At 37.9% G+C, this 17,621-nt stretch overlaps 1 long non-coding RNA gene across 1 annotated transcript; it reads right to left on the reverse strand.

The window, feature by feature from the left end:
* Positions 1 to 14,548: 14,548 nt before the first annotated feature.
* Positions 14,549 to 16,138, reverse strand: LOC146137542 (uncharacterized). The gene is made up of 3 exons (XR_014501454.1): positions 16,038 to 16,138; positions 15,386 to 15,481; positions 14,549 to 14,832 (listed from the first exon to the last, which is right to left on the reverse strand). It is a non-coding gene; the product is annotated as an uncharacterized LOC146137542 (long non-coding RNA).
* Between the last annotated feature and the right edge of the window lie 1,483 nt (positions 16,139 to 17,621).

The raw sequence follows: 17,621 nt of genomic DNA on the forward strand, positions 1-17,621 counted from the left end.
CCAACGACGAAATCGGATTTTAATAAATACTTTAATGCAAATAGGGCGTAATGTTCTGCTGTTGCAACTGTTGATTTTCACAGTTTTGTCAAGGAAATGCTATTTTGATGATCGACTTGTTCCTAAATAATAACTCTGTAGTAGATATTACATATATCAAAGCTTAATAACTAATTTTTAAAGCGCCAAACTTAGCAGCACAAAAATAAAACGTTAAGCGGAAAAAATATCGTTGCCGCTTAAAGGATGTTTACAGTCTTCCCTCATGGTTTGCACTCGCGATAAGGAGTTTCCCCTTCGTCCTAAAGAGTAGTGTACTTGCCTGGTGATAACGAGTATTGCTTCCCGTGTTCAAACAACAACTTCTAGCCATGTATGTAAAGCTGAAATAGCTTAATAGCTTACGATCGGGGTATGAAGAAAAGTCTGGAATTGGCGCCAATGGCTGTTTGCTAGCCGGGTTTTATCTAGGTCTCTAAAGTCCGTTTTTATAACCTATTTAAATAAAAAGCGATTCTTAATCTCAAAATTGGCGCCGATCTTTTAATACTTGCTCCATCTTTGAAGGGCTGAACATTTCTTTCCGGCTTCGTGCCGCACGTTTTTATACTCGAGGGTAAAAATGCGGCCGAGTTTTTTAAACGTTGTATTTTTAATTTCTCTTGTGCGAGTTTGTTAAGGCGAGGGTTTTCGGCTTACACTTACTAAAAGCCATTTTGTAAGCAAACAAAAAAAAGATTTTCGACCAAGGTTTTTAAATAGAAATCATCCATTTATTTTCGAATGATAAAAAACGATTCACAATAAAAAAAATAACGCGGGGAATTGAAGAAAATTAGGAACTATTACACCTGTTTATGCGCTAGAGAAAGAGAGATATATGTTGTTTTAGCGACAAGAATTTACAAAGTTTGGCAAAGGATTCCCTGGCTGGGCACCCCGTCACTTGAAAGCCGCGGGCGTCGCATTAGTGAAAATTCAGCGCTTTTGTGGGAAATTTAAAACGGAAGTCTACCCGAAAAGTACCAGCCAGCAATCTCAAAATCCGCAACCCTGGAGCGAGCATGTAATTTAGTTCCGGTTTAAGGAATGGATTACTCGGTATGTGTATTACGCCTTTTGGTCGCCCGTGTTTCTTAGGGATTGGCTATTTATTGCAAAAAAACATTTCCGCCATTTGAGACCTGGCCGCAAAAAACAGTTCACCGAACTTTAAAAAGCTTAAAAAAGGCTTTCATACAGACACCAAACCGCTATTTTAACATATACAGTACCTTTTTCGCCACGTCGCCAAAGTGGTACAAACAAGCTGTTAAAACGCACAAAAAAAGCACACCAAACAAACCCAACATATCCGTAGACAAGCAGCACTCAGCGACCTCGACTACTCGACTTGATTTTGTTGATTGGGCTAACAATAGCTTTTCGCCCCGGGCAAAACAACACGAAACTGTCAAGTGCTTCCGACGTGTGCCCGACAAAAATACTCTGACCAGTTGCTATCTATTGCCAGCAATCGGGGCCCTTCCGTCAGCTTCAAAACCTCTTGGCGATACGGCGAATAAACACTGCTACGACTGGCGGTTAAACAACTGACGCCAACACTGAATTTATTTTAGCTTGACCGGAAGGCAAACACTCTTGATGACAGTTTGACTGGTCGCTGCTAAACTGCTGGTAGAAAATCGGACACCAGAAAACCGCAAAGAAATTCTTTGATTGCGTTTGGCGAAAAAAGATAACGCAGGATTTCGAGCAAATATAACAGTTTAAATTGACATCTGAACGAATCAGTTTAACTTCTTCGAACAAATCTCCACTTAACGTAAGACCCGTACAGCAAAACATATAGCCTTTATTAGACTGTGCGGCAAAACGCGACCCAAAACGCCGCAAACGCTTGCCGCCGTAGCCTTAAGTCTTAAATGCCACGCAGAGTTTTATGTAAGCACTTGAACCCGACCGCTTAACCTCTGGCTGGTATGAACTGCCTCTGTGTGCGGGCCGCGTTTTATAAGCCGAGAGGCATTGTGATCTCATAAGGCGCGCGTCATCGGAATGGCAAGCCGAAAAAATGTTAAAACCGGCAGCAGGAAAAAAATGCCGGAACCGCTTGTTTTCTCGTAAAAAATCGCGGGCGCATCCAGTCAAATGCGGCCCGGTCTCGATTGACCGTCTGCCTGTGACGTCACAATAGGACGCGGTGGTCGTTTCGGCGGCACGCTTTTGGCGGCCAACCCAAAACCAGTTGTTCACTGAAAAATCGTCACCTCACGACTGTTTGCGGCAACAAACAAACGGCCCTCTTTGTCGTGAGTTAATAAGGCATGAAGACCACAGTAGATTGTGACGCAATAACAGAGGCTGGCGTCGTTTAAAAATGCCCTGTTTCTGCCAAAAATGGCTGCTGCTTAGATTACCGTCTCGGTTTTAAAGTTTGATTGTTCGCACTCGTAAAAATGGGTTCGGTTACTTGCCGTGTTTAACACAGTGATGCTGACTGAATACTTATTAATAGACGGGCCTGGTTATTCGACAAGTTTTATTTATCTCCCAAAAAGGAAAGTTTGCGAGGCAGTAAAGTCTTTAACCGGGCGGTTTATTTTAGGAGTGTTGCGATAGCGAACGTAGCAGACGCCTTAACCCCCAAACCGACTCCCACGCACTTTACTCTCTCACTACCGTATTGCACCAATTTACTCGATTCCTTTATTAACGAACTACCATGCGCTACGCGAAGTGTCTTGTAACTGTATTTAATATAGGGCGATATGGGCGAAGTCATACATTAAGCCAGTGGTTCTCAACCGGGGTGCCATTTCTAATGTCCAAGGTCAAGGGTGCTGAGAGGTATTTGCGAATCTCTAAGAATCTGATTTTTGTCATATCTTGCAATTTTTGCTGTAAGATTAGAATGGAATATATCCAATTAAAACTTCCTACGTTGTGCAGAGATGATGACATTCTAGTAATTTACCCACGAAAAAAATCTTGTAGGGGTGCCGCAATCTATTTATTATTTTTAAGGGGTGCCGTAAGGCATAAAAGGTTGAGAACCACTGCATTAAACAATAAAAGGGAGTTAGATATGAGGGGCCAGCGATTAAAAAGTGGGTGATTGTCGGCCACCTATACGAAGCTTTCCAAAAACTGCGTAACGAAAAATAAAATGTGTCAACAGCAAACGCGATGAAAAAAAATAAACAGGTTAAAGGTGAGGTGCAGAAGCAAGGAAACAAGAAAAGTTGAGTGAGTGACAACGCAGTAGTAAAAATAAAGCGAAAGCAAACGATAAAATATTCCGTGCAAGAACATCACAATATTTTATACCTAGCCATTGCTTCAAATGCTTCGACTTAAATTGAAAGATAATGCCAACTCTCAACATATGTTAATTTCTTATTTTATTTTCGACGACCAAGTCCGCCCCAAAACGCAAAAACAAATGTTAACGTTGTTCCCTCAAATTACTCAACTTTTTTACGAGGTAACGTTTGTAAGGCTTTCGCGAACGAAATTAAAACAGCAGGCTTCTTTAAGTTTAATTGTTCCACGTCGTTATGTGTTAACATTCTCCAAGTTTTTCAACTAAATAATGCAATTAGCTGCTTTTGTGGAAAACAAACTGCTAAACTTACTCTTTTTCTAACTGTTGGGCAGACCTCCTGCATGTTATATACCTCGTCTGCACTTAATGTTTCGGAGACGTGACTTTCAGTCCTGCGCCGAGTTTCAAGATTAAAATCGCTATAACACGACCCTGAAGTTGTGGCGCAATATACAAGTGACATTTCTCTATGGATGCTATATTGCCATGTCCTCTGCTTGGAACCTCACAGTAACATTTGTCCTCATGCAAAATTTAGATTACTAAATCACGGTGGCAGAACTATTAATAAATCATTTTCCCATAAGTACAAAACAAGATTGGCAAGCCAGTGTTATTCAAACTGCAGTACGCCTTTATGCTTGTTGATTGCCCGAACGTGCTGGTTAATTAAAGGTATGCGAACTACGTTTTGTTTTACACTTTAGAATTCATTGAATGACTGAATATGCGCTGCAGCTGCACTGCATAAAAACGATTTTAGTCTTACTGCGCCACCACGTATAATCGATTTTAAAAATGTCCTATACATTTTGGGAGTATAGTTGTTCGTGAAAAAAACCTTGCTTAAATATAACATTCCACAAACACATCAAAGTAACGATGACCGATAATATCGTATTGGGTTCGTCACCCGATGCTAAGTGGTAGTATCGGTACTCGTCCGATACTAGTTAGGTATCGGAGACCATTCAGCGTCAACTTTTTTATCTTAACGTTTTCCACATAAAAATAATTTATTTCGAAACCAAAAAATGACGTAACTTAGCTTTTTACGATGAAGCATATTAATAGCGTAACATCCAGGCAGGTCGTACTTGTTCGCCTAAATTCCCTAAAAAATGGGTTTGTAAAAATGTAAAACAAGTATTAGACATAATTAAAAGCCATTGTGCCGTTTTTACACAACAATTTTTAAAAGTTATTACGTGGTTATAGCAGTGTTGAAAGTAAGCCGGAACGGTTCGTAACAGTGTTCCGGTAAAATATGTTTTGCAAGTCAGAAGTACCGGTAAATAAATGTTGCTTTTATACCAGGTCATTTCCTTTTTCACAAGACAATACCACTATCTCTTCTTTAGTGTATTTCAAATAACATTTCAGTTGCATAATTGTACAATACATCAGGCAATAACCTCAGATTTCCAGCTGTTTGTTGTTTTCGACTTTCCGTTATGACGTAACTTTGCGACGTTATTATGAAAATGTTTGTGCGTTTCGGTAAAAAAGATTATTCTTCCGGTAAACAAATTACTTAACTTTCACCTCTGAGTTATAGCACATTATTGAACAGAACAGTGTTGCAGACTATCTGGCCAAAAGCATGCAGTACGTATTATTATGGGTGAGTGCGTCGTGTAGGCATGCTTCCATTTATAGAAAAGAGGTGAAGGCGGCAAATTTTATGACTTATGCAGGAAAAGCTGTAATGTCTGTCACGATAAATTGTCACCGTTTGACCCGCAGCCATCATAAAAATAATTTGATGTACATTGGACATATAAGGTATGTTCATCAAAAATTATCTTGAGGCGTACAATAATAGCACTTTAATACATTATTGGAAAGTACGCCTGTGTATCTTGTCAGCAAAGCTACAACACTTTTCTTGATAATGAAAGTTACCAGCCATTAGCGAATCGCTTTACTTAGTTTTAGTGTCAAAATCTGAAAAAATGTTTCCTAAAATATTGACGAAGCTATTTTAATACTAAAACATAACATCAAGCTAATTGCCCAATAAACCGGTAAAAGATCACATTTTCGGCAGCAAGATTTTGCAGTTTTATCACGATAACATGCGAAGCTATTCAGGTCTTTAAAAGCCATATGGCATCACAAAAATCCCCTTAGGCCTTAGCTAGCTGCAGAGTGCATTGACAACTGGTCATTTGTTATATTTTAATTAACCAATTATAGGGTTATAAGCACACGGCGCTTGGCAAAGTTGGCTAATCTGTCTTATCTACATATAGCCACTAAAAGTTGGCCGCTTAAAAAGCATGGCGACCAAGCAAATCCTTGACTGAATGTAAATCAGCCTGTTCAACAACCTGACAGAACAAAGGAATTGAATGTTCGCACACCAAGAACCGAAATTAATAATTAATTAGAGTAGACATTGCAAGCAAGTCGATTAAGCTTGGCAATATTTAATTGCGATGTAAACAGCGTGATGCAATTCCAAAGTGTTTACAGGAAAAGCAATTCCAAAAGGTAAACAAAGTCTGCGGGAAAAAAAACAACATTCCTTGTCAACACATTGCATGTCACTAACAGGCATTAGAAGGAAAATTCTTAACTTATTCCTAAATTTACTGATGCTGGCTCAAATTGTGAATCGCATAAGCGCTGAATATAAACTTAATAAAACTTAGGTGAGTTTTTTTTAAAAGATGACTTAAGTGCCAGTCAAGCAAAGTCAAATCACTGATATCAAGCAAAAACAATCCACTATTAAAATAGATAAACTTGTCTGAATATAAGCGAAAATTCAACTACTTTTTATAAAAAATTACGCAACGTTCCCAAGAAATTTTTTAAATTGCTCACGGTCCCTTGAAAATATAAAAAAACACAAAATAACATGTTGTTTTTAATGGCATCAATGGGACGGGTTGCTTCTTTGCTATCAGCTCGGCTATGTTAACCTCTAACGAATCACTTTATTTGAGTGAAGCAATCATGTACAGTTTTAAAACCGTCACCGTACAGCTCACAGTGGCAACGCAGCAGCTGTAAAAACGTAATTCCCATTAGCACAATACAAAACTATGACGTCACAATGCACAATTTAACTTGAAGTGTACAATAACGTGAATGAACAACTATAATCAGCTTGTAAGTTGCCTAAAATTGTAATGCACAGACAAATTTCTTCTTCAGGAGCGTCGTGTTGATTTTTCGTTAGGTGCTTCGCGGTCCCAGAAAGTTGTCTCGCGGACCCCAAAAGGACCGCGGACACCAGTTTGAGAACCACTGCTAATGAAAGGCGAAACTTATATAGAAGTACTGTTTTTACCACAGGTTTCGATATTACAACATCACTCTTGCATTCAAGCCCGACGGCTATTTTCGATATAGAACTATGGCATACTTCCTTCTACACGTAATAAACATCAAAATATCATCACGTATTGGCTGCTGTAGTATCTTTTCTAAACAGAACCTTTCTTTTACCAACAGCTTATGCCTTGAGCACTAACAATTTATTGTGAGTTTAGTTTTAGTCCATTTGTGTACTTTATAAACAATTTTATTTTAGCTGTTGCAAAAATGAAAACCTTACCTTGCAATCCCAACAAACACACGCATTTGAAACACAATTTCCAGTTTCCATTTCCAGATCACGTTCGTTAACCCACTATTTATGCTTACGTTTCCTATAAAGTATTACTCATAGTTTAATATTGATCTAAAATGTTAAGAAGAAAACCCCACAGTGGACAATGGCTGGATGAGATGTAAAGGTTGCTCATTGGTTCGTAAAAACGTTTTTACTGTTCCAACAGACCATTAAAAGTGTTCGTTGGTCGTAAACCGCTGATGGGTTTGTTTTGGGCCAAAATAACTTTAAAGTTGGGCTTTGAAGGGTTAAAATCACTTTTTACTTACTATCTTATAACAGTTATTGGGCCTAGAAAATGAAAACACTTTTTTTTTAATTAGGGCTTGTAAGTTTTGTGAATTTGCTTTTACTTTGTTGAACAAACCAAAAACGTTTATAAGTAGATCTGAACATATAGCAGTTTCTCCAATTCCCGAACACTAAATTTGTTCAGGGTGATGTAAGGACCTGGTTTGTCACAGTCGCACTTTTTTGATGCCTGCAATTTGACGCTGATGAAGCACGACACAAAATAATAAGTCGGATAAGTTTTAAATGTAGGCCAGCCGATTTAGTTAAAAATCAAGGGCATCGCACATGTTGGCGTGAGTTGTGTTTCAAATGCCACGTCCACACGTGTAAGGCATGAATCATGGATGGAACGTTAAGTACCCTCTCAATAAAAGCCTTCTCCATACTGACAGGCATCGGGCAAATTAAAACGGCCACTTTACATTTCTTCCATGTCTTTTTGTTTTCTTATTGGCGTTTCAATGCAAACTTGTCCATCTTGCTCGTACTTTAACCAATACTTGATACCTAGTTGTAAAATCAGTAGATTGGTGGTGTTGGAAATACGGTATTTTGAAATGACTTAAGTCCCAGTCAAGCCATTTGAGAAATAACAATTCAAGTCCCAATCCAAGTTACCAAAGGTCCTCAGTTACCAAGTTCAAGTCTCAGTTAAGTCAGTATTAGTGTAAGTCATCTCCCAGTCAAATCACTCATATCAAAATAAAACGATAAAACATTGAAATTGGTAAACTCGTCTCATTACAAGCCGTAAGTCAACTTAAAAATAAAAAAACACGTAGTAATATGATCATTTTACATGCAACAATTGATATAAATAGATCAGTTTTTTAACAAAATATTAAATAAAATCACTTAATTTCAACGCTTGACATTATGACTTAAGTCCAAGTCTCTTTGTCCATAAGACTTAGTCGAGAGTCAATTCAAGTCATTTGAAAACAGTGACTTAAGTGCACTTAAGTCATGTATGTGACTTAAGTCATGGCAACACTGAGTATTAGAAGCCTATCCAAAATGTGGTGAGCAATCTAATATTTAGTTCATATAGGTGTTTTAGCCTTGGTTCACCCAACGTTATTTCCCGTGAAGGTAATTTTCCCAAAAGAGGTCTGTTCTAAACTGGAAGCAACTAAACTTGGCGAAAGCAAATCGTGGATCAGTAACCGGCATTTTAGCGACCTTGGTTATTTGACCCGAATAAGTACGTAATTGGTTTTGGATGGGTGGCCGCAGTTTTTTATGCTAAAAATATCGGGTATTAGTATCGGAATAAAATAGGTAATGTGGGACTTTCCTACTGTTAAAATGGGCCTGAAAGCTAGCCGATAGCTTTACAAGGCTTTTAAAGGCCAAAAACGGGCGTTATTTCCACAGACCAAAGCATTACGTTAAATGCTGTTTCTTATTGACAGTTGCTATAATTAGATGAACACCCGATAGCCTGTGTGTAATGTCAAATCTCAAAAATCAGATCGAGTTTAGTTTATAGTGCTAAACGAACACCACACAAAACCGTTTATTTTTGGTCAATCAGTAAATAACGGACAACTTTACGCCAGTAAAAACAGTTTCCCATGAAAAATTCTAAAAGCTTGTGTCACACTTACAAAAATAGCCACAGGTGTGTGTGAATTGAAAAGCACCCCGTTTATTTTAACATTGCGCAACAAAACGACTGTCCTGCGACTTTCAGTGTTTAATGCTTCCCGGGGTGCAAAAAAACACAAAAAACGAGCTGGCTTTTGTCGGACAATCGCAATTATTTCCAGGCGACTAGATTCCGCAGAACACGGCCCATAGTTCAAGGGGTGCGGACTAAAAACGCTATTTTCCGTTATTTAGCCTGTTAAAGCGCCGTGCCTAGGGAACTGGAAATGGGAAACGGTTCGCAGACTTTTCATTGTCAAACCATCCCCCGTGAATAAAATTCAAAGGCATTAAACGATAAATTTAACCGCAACAATACCAAAGGATCTCGCTTTAAAGTGCATCTCGGCCGTTGTCTGTTGTCTACTATCGTGATCTTAAGGATTTTCCGCGTTGGGCTCGCGCGTAATTGCTGACATCTGTCGTTTTGATTTGGGTCGAAAACTCGCGACAGTCTTTATTATAGGACTTTTAGAAGCCTTTTTTTCATTAGATATCATAAACTACTCTTGTAAGCGGTTAAATGCGTATGCTAGTATAGGACATGGATGGCAAACTCTGTGTATTCAAAACACAAGTGGGTAATACATTTAATTGCATGTTATTTACGAGTATTATTATTAATAGTTTTGATATATAATTTCCGAAAATATAATTTCCGAAAGAGTTAAACAACGCTCGAAACTTAACAATGTTTGAAAGCCGATCGCACGAGCAAAAAACTCCCTTTTTGAAACTTGTGCTTTGCGCGCAGCGTCCCAGATTGCGCGCTCGACTTCAATTTCGTCTTTATTTGGAGAAAATGTTTTCAGAAGCAATTTGGCGCATGCCGCGCGATTGACCGCAGCTGTTCATTCCACGGAAATTCGACGTTAGCAGGAAATTAAAATGCGCGAGACGTGCAATGGCGTAATTATAGAAAGCGTTGAAGATGAGTTTCGCAACCCTCGCGCTTAACGAAATGTGAGAAAAGCGAAGCAAATTATGTATCGCTTTCTTTCTTAGATCAGGGCCAATCACTTAATCACGTAAAGTCCATTTTGCGTCGCACTATTTCACAACATGACTATACAAAATTGTATGTGTTTTACGATTATTCTTTGCTGCTAACTTAGTCAACCTATTGAAACGCTTACTATTTAAACCAGGGGTTCTTAAACTGGGGTCCATGGACCCCATGGGGGTAAGTGAACTAGTTTTAGGGGTTCCATGAAGGCCTAATTGGACTATTAGTATATCTTCAAGCAATCTATTTTTCAAAGAAAAGAATTGGCTTTCGTTAAAATAAAACGTTTTTGCACTGAATAAACTTCGACTTATATCTTAGTATGACTTTGACCTGGAAACAGCAAATTTCTGAAGTCTATTTTTTTTTATGACGTCATCACTAAAAATTTCTTGCTTACACTGGTCAATGTGAAGCTAAAAAAAATTTGAGGGGTCCGCCGTAAAAATAGTTAAAGAACCCCAGATTTAAACGGATTACAAAGGGGTCATGGACTAGCAGTTGTTTATTTTTGTTGGTTCATTACATGCTGTGTATAAAATTGCGTATCTATGGAAATGGAATCCCTAACCATTGCTACAGGTTTCTGCTTGCCATTGTTCCACGAACTTTACAAATCCGAGTAAAACCAGGAGAATCATATCACTCATGAATATGTATTTTACTTAAATTAGAGGAACTGGCGACGAAAATATAAGCGAAAGCTATTTCCTTTAAAAACGTGTCTTATCCAGGTTCTACTCGAGTTTGTAATCTTCGTTTTTTATTGTTAACTGCTTTGTTTTAGCTAACCACACGAACTTGATAAACATTAATACTTATATATTTTTAACAATTTAAAACCTGTAACCACTTTATAACAAGTCAACACAAAAATGCCCGTGATAAATAGCTTAACTGTCTATGTAAAGTATGCAAGAAATATAAGGCAGACGTTTTCTTGAAAAAAAATAAAAATAAAAAGCTATCAGGCTCTTGAAAATAAAAAAAAATAAAAAGCTATCACAGTATTTTATGGTAAAAAAATCTCATTAAAAATGCCAAACAACTCTTTGAAAAAAAATTGAATAGATTTAACTTTGAGCCATGTCCCAGTTCATATCTAACTCGTGGCGTGTTTCACCCAACGGCAGACTTGGACAACTACAATTATTTTACATTTTTTTACAGCTTTTTAAACGATATATATATTTTGTTAACACGTACATTGTAAAACTAAAAACTGCTCGGTAAATCGTTTAATTTTGGTATTTTGCATGACTTGCAGTTGGCAGGACAACAAAGTAGCAATAGGGGAGTTGTGTTTTTGCTGCGCAATCTGCGCGTATAAACCGCAATTATCAGCTTAAGGCTGTCGTCCATCATTTGACGTAAATGAGTTCGATGACAAACGCAAACAAAACACATGGGCTTAATCAGATTCAAGTTAATTTCACAAATAATTTCCAGCCAAATTACAGAAACCCTATACGTTAAGTGAACGCATAGGTCCCCAGTAAACTGTTTAGCCAAGGGGTACGAAGATTGGGTAAAGATAGAAGTAGTATAATGGTTGCTATACTGATCGTTCCTAGTTTGTTAGAATTTCTGATTTATTAAATTAAATTAAAAAAAGATTTTTGCCAAAAGCGTTACACCTTCTTTACAAACAGTTTTGCCATTTTGCCTGTCCCCACGCCAGTTTTTGGTTTTCAGGGGCTTTTTTGCTTTTGAATGGCTCAGCAACCTCACGATTCGCGGGGCGAAGGTTTTCGTGTTCTGCCAAACGATTAACTAATTTTTCAAAGTTTGTTTTGGGGACAAGGAGGTCGAACGCTTACTTGCTCTGTTTCTGTCAAACTCCCTTCGCGTTTGGAGATCTTCAAATAACACACGATTTCGGTTTGCAGCCAAAACAAACAGCGCCCTGCAATCAGTGTTCAAACCAAGGGGCGCAAATGCGCCGCATTACAAAACGTTTGCGCAGTAAAAGTAAAACTCACGTCATTCCCAATTTAAAACAAAACAAAACATATTCACAGCAATAAAACCGGGATAAACTGCGTTAAATATTGGTACGCACAGGCGCACAAACGCCGCATTACCAAACCGTTGACTCAAGTCATTCAAAATTTATAAGCAAAAATTCTCACAGAGATAAAACCGGAAAAAAATGCATTAAATGTTGGTAAGCACAAAATAAATAAATGTTGGTAAGCACAAAATAAATAGGATGTGTACGTTTACCATGTTTTGTTAATTTCAACATAAATTTCACCTATTTAAAAAGTTGATAATCCCTTATCATGACTCGATTTACTAAGCTCTAAAATTTTCATAAGACTAAAAACTTTATAAAATGAAAACTTCCAGTTGGGTCACCGCGGTCAATCATTATTCCCAAGGTTGCAATATCGCAGGCGCCGATTGGATATACTTGTAAGGCCTATAAGCCGCAATTATATGCAACGCGCACTTCACGTGAGACTCGCTCTGTCTGCAAAACAAACAGGGTCAAGTGGTAATTGGTGAACCAAGTCTAATTGAACGACTATTGGAGGGCTTCTGTGAAATAAATACACGCAACATTTCCTCCTTAACCCCAACCCCGTCGCATGTTTGGTTCGCCTCCAACAAAAACTTAAGCGAGCTTAATCGAATTACTAAACCGCAGAACTTAACAAAACAAAACTGAAGGAACCGTCACAGAGGTATTTGTCAAAAAATGTGCACGCTTTTCGAGACACCTGTCAAACAAATATGTTTTTTTTGTAGGCCAAAATCCTGCAATGATGTCAAATCTTTATAACACGTTGTACTATACTTTGCCAATGACAATAATCCATAGGCTGTCAATGCAGTCGGAAACCAAATGCTACGTTTATTACGTAATTAACTGCAAATATCCACACCATGAGAAAAGTGAATATAACATTTCTTCTTTCTTACTTACACACCTACATTTGATCAGTTAAAATACGTCTCGCGCGCAAATTTGTAATGAAAATACGGCAAAAATGCATACAAGGGAAAGGCGACAAAATCCTCTACCTCTTGAAGTAAGCAAACAGTCATGAGACGAACTGTCAGCAAAAAGCCATGAGATGCATAGCATTTTTATCCTTACAAGATTTCTCAAAACATGCTATTGTAAACTTAAAAGTGCATTCTGCATTCAATTCTTAATATTCGCAAAAACTTAAGTACGCCAAATTGGCATTAGACATCCTTAAAAATTAATACAACCTACACATAAGAGACAAATGAAACTGGTTGGAGAGCCACATGCGGCTCGCGAACCGCGGTTTGGCCGCCACTGGCCTTATGCAATGTTTGATTTCGTTTTGGCATTAGGGCATCACGCGGAAAAATGAATAAATCGTATTACGAAGCTTGCCACTGAAGTAATATTATAACCGTAAAGGACGTAAAAGGAGTCTCTGCAGCTTTAAGCGTATGAAACATAACTCCAGGGTGCCGCGACACCCGGCTGGGGTCACTGCCTTTATCTCATGGTCAGTGAAGAAGGTTCGAATTGCATGATGTCTAATGCGCCATGAAATTAACGTTAACGCTCAAGGAGTTTACCGTAAGAGAAACTAACCTCAAAAATGTTGTGTATCACGGCAAAATTGACACTGTTCAATTTAAGTTTGTCCGATTCTTGACACTTTATTTTCAAAACGATACCTTATGGTGATTGAAGTGCGTATTGAGACGTTTCAATCAATATGATGTCGGTCTACTCGACCATTTTGGCTTTGCAATTCAATATCAGCTACATTACAGATCCGTGTGTAGTGCACCGGATACCTTATAGTTTGACAAAAAAGGGAATAAACAAAATGCCGCGTCTGAACCGATACCAAATGACATTATCATCTACTAATTGACACCATCATCTACTTCGAGGTAAAAAAACTCAGCGTTAGATCATGAATCATTTGGGAAATACCTATATAAACTCGGTATCTGATCGGCAGCGATGTCAGCCTAGTTTAGGAGTATCGATACTACCACTTGGCAACAACAAAAGTTTGTGAAGGGATATTGATGGTCAGTCGGTTAAATATATTTGTCAACAAGTATTTACACAATAAAAAAAAACAGCAAACATGCTTGTACTAGCTAAACGTAATACTGTCATGAAACAGCTTAGCCTAAATATAATGTCTTACAGAAAAATAAGACCAGAAGCACAGGCCTTCTCCCGGTTGCCGACCTTTCTTTTACTGGTTTAACTCACTTAAACTATAATTTTAACACACATTTAGGTAAAATTGTAATTTTTCTCCGAGTGCCGTCAGTATCTCAACTAAGTGTTGAGTCGAGACTTGACCTATTTCCTTTCAATTTTTTAAACACGATCCCCTTAAAGTTTAGCAGCATCCCAAATAGATATCCTTTGTGTTCAGTATATCTCTTAAAGACACCTTATCTTACCGCACTGGCTAACAACCCTGAATAATGTTACCCTCTAGCGCCCGCTAGCGCCTGTTTTGTGGGACCATAGCAAAGGATGGCAAGGTATTGATTAACGCCGCATCGCTTACGATAAATACAGGCCTGATTTATCGCAGGAACCCCGCAAAGTGTGGTATTTTCGGAAAAAACACAATCACCTGCAAGCACAAGGCAGTTTTTCGGGCCTGGTTGAGGTCCGACATTTTATTGGAGTCACATGGCAAACAGAAACGCGAACAAGATTTACTCACTTTACGAAGATTTACACGCTGGTTTAAAGGTGGCGGAAAAAAACGGACTCGACAGCAAAGTGGTGAAAAGGAAAAAAGGCGAATGAGGACAGTGGAAAATATGCGCAAAGAATACAAAAAAATAAATACTACCCCAGTGGAAAACATACAAAAACACGCAATTCTTCTGGGCGTAATTACGTCATCAGGCGACCTCTTCCTAACCGTGAAAGATACCGACAAGTGTCGCAATATGCTGCAAGAAAAAATACAAATGAACGTTTAGGTTTGGATAATATAGACGAAAGTTTTTCTTACACAAAAATGCAGTAAAGTATATTGTTTCGTGAAAAAACTTTTAACCAGGCAAAAAAATAAATTGACAAGTGATTGTTAGATGGCCATGTAAATTGACTAGCAAGTCAAGATTTGTTTTTATAATCATAATAAATGACCCAGCCTAAATTATTTTACTTCTTTCAGGAGACTATGTGAATGTAGGCTAAGTATATACAGGATAATATGCATAGCTTTTAACGCTTGAACAAACAGTATTATTGAGTATCATTACCTTATTGCGAAGGTTTTTCATGCATAGAAATCAAATTACTCTTGATAACTTTTAAAGGTTTTGTGCAATTAGCAAACCAATGCCTGTTTGATGGGTTTGAACCTATGAGTATCATAGTAATTGCATTTGCAGTTGTGCAAAGCTATATTAACTTAGAGGCGACTTAAATATATATGGGTTTAGTCGAGTGCGCATCACAAGCTTTGTTAATCTAACCATGCAGTTCAAAAATACCCACCTTGGAATTTTGAAGAATTGCGTCTTCCAAAGGAGAAACAGCGGCGGGCAATTTTGGGGCAGAGAGCCCTCCAGTTTAAATGCCTTGCTTGCACACCTGAAGCACAAACAAGTGCGGTTTACGAGCAAATTCAACGAAAAATGGCAAATCCATCAATTTTAAAAGTTAATGTATCACTTGTTGTAACAGCGATGTCTCGTAAAAGAATATTAATTGGGTACACACAAGGTTCATCTGGAATGCGACGTTTCGGTAAATGACAAAGCTTATCTGACGTAAGCCTACACATAGTGGTGAAATTTACACCAAATAAATGTTTATGCAATAAATGTTTTCCCAAAAAGTGGATCAACACATCATATTACAGCATTCATTTTTCATGACAAAGAGCTAAAGACCCGTTTTTAACAGATCACATAGATGAGATTGGAATTCATACAAGTAGAAATGAACGTGAATTTGCATGTGAATCGTAATAAAGCGGATTGTGTTTTTTTTGCGTGCATGTAAATTGCCAAGAATGAACGTTCCTACTGCATGATGCTAAAATCATGGTTTGGCTTAATTTCTCGAGAAAAGTGGTTATTAAAAAGAATACTATCCAATGTATGCAGCCTTAAGTGCACGACCGCACGTGTGTGTGGATTCTTACCGTGGTTAGGTTTTCTAGAAAGGTGTTTATGGATTCGATCGTACAGCCAGTGTTGGCTTGAAACTAGAAAAATAAGAAAATCGTTTAGTTGAGCACTACAAGTATAGAATTTTTAGAATAAAAGTCATAGAATATGGAAGCAACTTATACTTTGAAACTATGCATTTTATTTTACCCTATATTTTAGGTAATAACTATCAAAAGCCAAAAAATCTGTAGAAATAACTTGGTCTGATCTCCGCTCATTGTTAAGAGCAAGGAAGTGCCTTCGAATGTACGCCAGACACAGAAAAGTTACATAGGCCTATTTTGTTTGCACACAGAGTAAAAAGCCAGTCCTATATTATGACTATATTATGTTTGAACAAAGTAATAGGCCAGCCCATACAAGTAACAAACTCAATAAGGCCACTTTTTTATCACTTAAAAGTGTAGCCAAAGGTTTGAAGAAGCTCATTTGCAAATCTCAATATGTTCAAAGCCTCCTTAACCGCCACTGACAATCTCAAATCCAAAAAAACAAAACTTCAGTGTTGGAAAAGGGGTGCCGGCCTAATTTCAAATTGGCCCACTTCAGATAGCCTCATGTGCATATTAGACAAGCAAGTGATAACGAAACGGCGCCAAACTTAGCAAACAGGAAAACCGCAGTAGACCTACACGGTGTGCAGCCAGACTTTTTTTGGACAACTTGAATAATTCTAGCTGTTTTATAGGACGAATTAGAGCGAAATGCCGCTAACTTTATGTAGTTTGTGAAATGCTTTTACCCTCTCATTTTAGTTTTAATTACATTTTTATTTTCCAAAAAAATGTACGTTGCTCAACAACGTTTTATTCTGTCTTTCAATTTGAATAAATTTCCAGCCATGTGTAGGTTAATTGCACGTCACGTAAAGTTCTAATCTTATGATACGAATCTTTGCTGTTCACATCGTAATTAAAAGCATTTTGGCATTTAATCCAAACTCGTTGTAATTTGATTAAATGTAGATTTAGTTAGATTTATCAGGCTCAGAAATCCATCAATAAAAAGTAACATTGAATCGGTAACGCGTCCCAAAACACTAAACGGGCTAAAGCATCTTAAAATATTGTCTACATGCTGTTTTCTCTTTGCAATTGCGATAAAATAAAATCCGAAGGGGCAAACATGAATCATGTCATAAATGCGTCTGGCTTTGAAATAACGACTGTAACGATTTGAAACGCAAAACAACAAAATTTTCTCGGCCGTTAATAACAAAATAAAATGCAATTGTGCCTTACCTGTTTCTGCTAGCAGCATGCAGACCAGGAAAATTGCAATTGCCTTTCTTATGACAGTCATATTTGTCTTTGAGAGATGCTAACTTAGTTTTTTTACAAGTTCATGCAAGTTGATTGAGACCAGGTATGAATCCGAAGATGTCAGCTTCGGCCTTTTATATTTTAACGTGTCGTAAAAAGTTGAGCGAAAATGGCCGCACAAAACCGAGGTTAATGATTAAGGAGACGTCGATATATATGGCTGTTTGCTTTGCCTTACGTTTCTCACGTACCGAATCAACACGGGGACCTAAACGTGTTGCTACAGATATACAG

Source organism: Ascidiella aspersa, chromosome 7, assembly GCF_963924565.1.
Source record: "Ascidiella aspersa chromosome 7, kaAscAspe10.2, whole genome shotgun sequence".
NCBI classification, from domain to species: domain Eukaryota; kingdom Metazoa; phylum Chordata; class Ascidiacea; order Phlebobranchia; family Ascidiidae; genus Ascidiella; species Ascidiella aspersa.